We start from the raw sequence: 7,224 nt of genomic DNA, 5'->3' as shown, positions 1-7,224 counted from the left end.
TGGTATGCTGACTCCGTGTAATTAAATTCTTGTCTAAAGTTGTCATTAAGTTGCAGTAAATATTGAAGCTAGCTCCATCTTAAAATAGATTTACTTTTTGATTTTGGCTGATAAACTATCTCGTATAGAAAATTAATTAAAATACTCGTACATATCTATAATGGGGTGGGACGGGTGGTTTTAGCAGCAAGCAGAGCAAGCAGACTGGCAGTGGCTTCTATCAGCAGCAACATGGAGAAAAGCACAGGGTCCCGCACAAGGCTTGTCAAGGAATGAAAGTCCCAAGCCCTCTCCCATCTTCTCTCATTCCTAGGTCAGAAATAAAATCAAATGACTTATTAATTAGTGAAGCGCGGGACACCCTGTGAATAACAAAAATGAGGCAGGTTTGGAGGGTGGAAGTGACCTTTTCTTGCGCGTGCTTAAGCCATCATGGGTACAATGCTACCATGAAATGAAAAGGATGGGGAAATTTCACCGAGTAGGCTGGGGGAGAGAAGGGCCAGCTCTTCCAAGAGTCTAGAAAATAATGAGGGTTTTTTTTTTTTCAAAAATTTGATGAAAGTGAGTGGAATGATGGAGGAGAAAGGTCTCAAAAACCCCCTGTATCTGCAGAAGAGCTCAGGTGTGCGTTCATTCTTATCAGTCCCTAGAGAATCCATGCTGGATTCCCATGCTATGGGGCTCAACCAAAAAAGCTTCAATTGGAACTTGCATCTTTTAGAAACTCCATTAATTAGTCTGTAGGAAATCAGGCTTGATTACTTTCAGTGCTCACAAAACTACTTCTGTTTTTTCTGGAACACAGACAGGCAAATTGCTGAGATGACAAATATATCCGACATGTCTTCCAAGAATCTCTCTCGCCCTTTCATGAATGTTTGAATCTCTCCATTTCCCAAATGTGTGCTTGTTTGACATTTTTATAACTAACAGGTGTTTTATGTAGTTTCGTTGGTGCCTCAAACTTTCTCAAGAAAATGAAAAAGGGTCTGTCTTTATCTGTTCTGCACCGATTGACATTATCTTAAACCATCTTCAAATTTCTTTCCATTCACCTCCATAACTCTTTCTACAGGCTGTCCTCCAACTTTTCTTCATCTCTCTATAGTTATCTATTAGAAAACTGTCACTTGGGCAGACTCTTTTTAATGTGTTATATTGTCAAGATTTGACACTCTAATGCAGTGCATTCAAACTTTTTTGATCTCTAGAAATTTTTTGTTGGTGATGTGGAGCCTCTCAGAAGTTTCACGTAGATAGATTGCTCTATAGCTTACGTGAACTTGCTGTTCTCACTCACTCCGCACGCATCCTTTAGAAGCGGTCCAGGTATCCCCCCACACACATCCACAGATTACAGATTGTACAGCTTTAACACATCAAACTTGGGACCCTTAAATTGCAGAAGTGGATGACTTATGTCTTAAAAGATATCTGAGTTAAAGATCTAACTAAAAGTAAATGTAGATTTGAAATTTAGTAGATAGCTCCAGTCTCCCTGGAGGAGGAGTTTGGGTGTTGTGGAAGCCTTAATAGGACATGATTCCCAGTTAGATCTAGAGAGCACGCTTAACGACCACATCAGGCTTTGAGGGATTACAGTTACCAAGGGATGGAGAGGAAAAAAGCCCTGAGGAGTTTCAAAACAGCCCGTGTGAGATTTGGATGGCAGTCTTCTGTGAAGGGCCTTGGTCAGCCTTCGTGACCTGGGAGAAAATTGTAGAGAAAACGAGTCTGTCAGACTTTGCCCCCAGCACGTAAATGAGCATAGCTTGCTTCTCCTTTCTTACTACTGGTTGGAAACAGGGCATTAAATCAGCATTCAGCATGCTGAAAATTGAGCAGGTGATAGGGAAAACATAGTCTTTCTATAAAATTCAGTTTCATTTCTTCGTTGTTAACACCTGTTCAATTTCAATAACAAAATAGTTATTAGGGTTAATGTTGACTTCATTTACAGCATTAGAGTTTACAAAACCATCTGGCCCTATCCAGGTACAGTGTAGCCGATAAGAAGGAACCAAGAAGACAGGGATTCTAATTTGTGATATTTCTAAGCATATATTTCAGGTTTTTGCTGTAGAACGTGAGAGCTAATTTTTAAAAAAAAGGCGTTTGCAAGTCATTATTGGCGAAGGAAGCATTAACACTTCATCTACTAAAATGTTTCCAAGCTGTTATGCAAGCCCTGGACAACACAGTTTTCTTTCTCTCATTATGTCCATTTTTTTTTCCATTGAGGTTGAGCTTTCTGCAGGTCTCTTAACACCCGAAGATGTAGCTAGGTATCCAATGGGATCTTGAAAACCAACTATTCATCAAGCTCATTTTCATACCACTGCGAACCACCAATGTGACTGCCCGTGAGTAACTTCCCCAGGTGCTTAAATAGCCTCAGACACTTGGCCCTACAGCCTTGATTCTGCAAAACGTGCCCAATATATGCTCAGCTTTAGGCATGTAAGAAATCCCACCCTGCTCAGCCAAAAAAAAACAAAAAACCAAAAAAAACCCAAACCCAAACCTACTACTATGGTCGGTTAGAATATAATATTTTATTTGGAATCTTCTGTTCGCAGAGAGTGTGGCAGCGCATGCAAAGCTTCGTTCCCATGTCTACACAGGTCTTAATTTTCCAGGGTTAAAACCCGAATCAGGTTTTTCCTTTAGCGAGGACAGGCTGCAAAGAGCAGACAACCTCATTAAAAAGGAAATCTATAAATCCTGTAGTCCTCTCCTCACCTCTGTTAAACTACGTTGTTCGAGGTGAAAGCTGTTAACTGTGACTTTTAAAAGGTATGTGTAAATGCTGCCTTTTCCCCCAAAAAACTTCAAAAATGCGCCTAAACAATAACAACTTCTGATAAATGCAATGCTGGTTTACTAGATTTATGTGCTAAAGACAAGAACTCCTTACAATAACGAAATGCACGGGCTTGATTCTTTATTCGCCTGAGTCACTCCATTACCTCCAGTGCTTTAAGGAATTCCTGCAAGAGTAGAATCAGGCCCTTAATGGTTTGCCAGCTACCACGCTGCCGTTACACCCAGACCATAGTCGCGGAAATTTATATTTAGTTCCACAAGAACACTACGTTAGATATCCTCAAGTGTTTTATGAGGCAGGACTTTTCTGACTATTCTGACAAAACCGGCAGTACGCGTAGTAACCGGAGCTTTGAACAAATATTGCAGTTATGATTTACAGCACAATCGCCAGAATCTTTCTAGCTTCATCTTCGATGGCTACTTACTCAGGCTGTCATTTTTAGCTCCACAGATTCTATCTGCCTTGGCCTCTTCCACAAACACTGGATTCACTGGAGTGTGGTGCAGACAATACAGCTCTCAAACAATGAAGCATTTGTGTTCATTTTCTTCTATTTTATCTTTGGAATTCTACTATTTAGGTCACTATCTGTTGCTTCCAGCTATTCTTCCCTGACAAATTGTAGCTCTTTTTAGGCTTAAAAAGATATAATCAATGAATTCATCTATGTTATTCCTCTGGGTATAAAGATCTAGATGTAATAAGTGGTACACAGTATAAGATTACGTTGCTATTCCTGAACTGCACCCACAAGATTAATTGTGCCTTATAGGCCAAAATTTGAAGAGCTGCTGAATGCTGGCCTCTGAAAATCTGATACAACTAATGCAATAAAAACCCAATATTGCTAAATTTCTCAAATGCTTTAAACATGGTCCCTCACCAGCATGAACTGGAAGGGTGAGAATGGATGTATGTATATTCCACAACGCATAATTTTAGATACAGTTAAGGAGAATAATGCTGAAAGGATCCTTTACCTGATCATATCTGCCTTCCCTAAAAGAAAAAAAAATCCACCGCAAGTTTTACTTGAAAACGATAATCCTTGGGTTTTAGCGAGTAACATCACTCATTGTGAAATGCATCAATATCTGTGGAATACAAATTATACTCAGGTATGGGGACATAGAGGAATTCCATTTACATTTAAACTTAGGCTCACTGATTGCTCTGCTCATGTAAAAAATTACTGTGCTCTGAATGAAACGAAGATGAGTGCTTAAGCAAACAGTCATAAATTAATTTATAATGAAACATGACAGCCATAATTTAATTTAGAATGTATTTAAGATTGTTGTTACTATTTGTATAGGTCTTCTTTGCCTGGAGGAAGATGTGGCTTCATAGTGAAATGTCAGCTATTGAAATACCAAACTTCTTACGCGTACATGTGCATTAATTAATTAAAATGATGTAGATACTTTCCTAATGAAGATCTGTTGTCTACTGCAAGTAGTCAGACAAAAGACTGCGTGATTGAGGCACATGCAATATCAGTAGATCACCCAGAACTTACCGGGAAGCACGAGGGATGCTGTGCATAACCTGCAAAACCTGTGGGGTCGCGGGGCTGCCGCTCAACTTCCCTCCTCAGTGGCGAGGAGAGGGACCCTAAGAGGAGAGCAGGGAGCAGGGCTGCAGCTTTTGCACGTCTCGTCTGCTCTCCGAAGCTGTTGGCTGGCCACGCACAGCACAGCGGCTGTCTAGACCCAGCACCGCATCCCGAAAATAGCTGTTAGGCAGATGGCTGCTTTTGTTGGCGTCGAGCTAAGCGCATCTGAAACGTAGTTCAGGCACCTAACGTCCGAGCTGCCCTCTCTGCGTCACCGCCTGCCCCGAGAGCACCCGAAATGCCTGTACCTATGCCCCTGGGGTTAGGAGGCACCAAGCCACCTCTGGCTGCCTCTCGCCCCTGCTGCGGTGCTGGCTTTAATACCCCGATGTTGGAGAAACTCCTCATGTCGGCACCCCTGCGACCGTCGGTATGCGGCCCTCTCTGCTGCGCTGGGCCCGTGGCCAGCACCCGGCTGATGCCGGTGTAGTAGGAGGAGGCGAAGGGCAAGTGTGGCACTCGCAAGAAACAAGCTCTGTGGTGTGTACCCTTTAAAGATATATATAGCTAGGCAGTTTATTTTTCACTAGATTTCTTCTAAGTCTTTTGGATGTTTCTGACCAACCAATATGAATATATATATATATGTATTTTGAAAGACAAAAATTCCTACCTGGTGGAATTTTACTTTTGATGTTGGGGAGGTTGTTCTTCTTTGTAACTTTCTACGCCCTAATGAATCTTCTGCCTGCATTGACTGCACCAATGAAACTACATGGGGTTGAAGTATTTCTCTAAGCTTCTCACTTCTATCAAATTTGCTTAATAAAAATGGTATGCATGGGAATGGTTTAATTTTAACGCAAGAAATTATTTTCATTGCTAATAGTGTCAAGTCACAAAAAGAAGTCAGTCTATTCAGTTTGTCAGCTGAGAGATGGTACATGGTAGGGCATTTGAGGATAGCCGGGCTGTGACCAAAAAAATACTAGTAGTTTGTCTCGACGTCAGTTAAGAAACCCTTATCCCAAGAACTTGCGATTTCTATTTGGAAAGTGATGTTTAAGAAAAAGCAAATTATAGGCCTTGAAGTATAATATCTATGCTAAAAATAGGTATTTATGAAAAGTAAAATAAAAAACAAAGCCCCTCTGTTATGATGAGTTTATTAGGGGAGGGCAACGGATGCATTTGCCGTAAACTGTCAAAATTGCTGTGTTTCACACTGATCAGCAAATAGATTCTTTAGATACGGTTAAGCAGCACATAGGAAGTACTTGGGTAAGCAAGTGACAGTAATTGGTCGAAAAGTAGTTTGTTTGGAAAGTTTGCAGAGTCCCTTCCACACCCCTCGTGGCAACAGAATTCCCCCTGTCACACACTGAGCTCTTCTTTTACAGCTCAGGAGACGAGAGGGTTGGTTAGACACTCGTCTTAAAGGATGAGCCGGTATATTCTTACCCTGCTCTCAGGGGGAGACCAGTGGCGGGATTTTAGGCGGGCAGCTCCAGGGCCTTTGTGTCCTGCGTGCTGAGAAATCAGCATCCCCTGGAAGGGCAGGAAGCTAGTTTTAAGCTTTGAGTGTGCTCAGGGACATAGTGGCAAGCATTCAGGATGTACCATTTTGTATGCCAAGCTTGGGTAGCCATCATGTGCTTTGCCTGTAGTTCACGTTACGTCTTTTCAAACCTGATTAAAAGTTAGTCCTTTCGCATCAGAGAATGTAACCTTCCTAAAATAAAATACTCTCCATCACCCACAACAGTTCCTTCCTTTCCAGTTAGCTCATCTTCTCAAATCAGAAGTGTAACTAACCATATTATCCTTGAAAACAAAAAAAATATCCGGATTCCTTTACAGAATTGTCTCTAGAGAAATATCCTGGGGAGGGAAGGGTTGATAAGCTGAACGCTGTCCCAAGAAAAGCCTATTTTTTATCTTTAGCAATAAGATTTGACATTCTTGCGTATCACTACTTTAAAAGCCAGTTTTGTAACTCATGTTTAATACTGATAGTAGAAACCTTTTTGCATTGCCGCTTTCTTGGCTAATAGTGTATCTGGCAAGTTACCTGATAGTTTAGATTTTCCTAGACCACCACAGAGACAAGCATATCCCTCAGATACACAGATCAAACTACATTCTGAGGAGAAATAGAATTTTTGCAACAGACACTATTTGGGGTGTATGCTTATTTGTCATATGGATGTGCAAATCTTCTAAATTGTTTGAACACTGCCAGCAGAGGCTTGACAACACAAGAGTCTTGATCTTTGCACGTTATGTCATGTTAAGGGTATTATTGTGATAAAGTTCTTTGAAAAGCTGAAAACATTTTCTCTGGGTTAATTTTCAGTCAGATCAGTAAGTTGATCCAACTCATCATATCTTGCACAACGGCTGAAGGACAGGGAGCTGCAGCTACAGACTGTAAGTAACCCTTACTGGGCACCAGTACCATCTTTGGTAGACTTGGGGAATTTGACGTCATAACCAACTAACTAGCAGCAAGAATGGTGGTTAATACAAAAGCAAATTCACTAGTTTGAAAACAAGTACAGTGAAATATTTCAGGACTCCACTGGAGATGGTTGTGTGTAGAACCAGTTCCTCCACCAAGGATTTCTAGTTTGAATGGATCAAAGGAAGCACTTTGTCACCACTACAGGTAGAAAATTGAGGCTTGGGATAATTGGCTAAATTACCAAGAGAAAACGTTCAGGTAAAGTCCATATGGAATTCCCATTTCACTCCCTTTCACCAGTTTCTGTAGTATAGTATTTTCCAGAACGGACTAGAAAAATGTAAAAAAGTTTAATGATGATTTACAAATATA

Source organism: Charadrius vociferus, unplaced genomic scaffold (genome assembly GCF_000708025.1).
Source record: "Charadrius vociferus isolate BGI_N301 unplaced genomic scaffold, ASM70802v2 scaffold1064, whole genome shotgun sequence".
Classification (NCBI taxonomy): Eukaryota; Metazoa; Chordata; class Aves; order Charadriiformes; family Charadriidae; genus Charadrius; species Charadrius vociferus.
The sequence above is the reverse complement of the archived record's forward strand: the minus strand, read 5'-3'. Positions refer to the sequence as shown.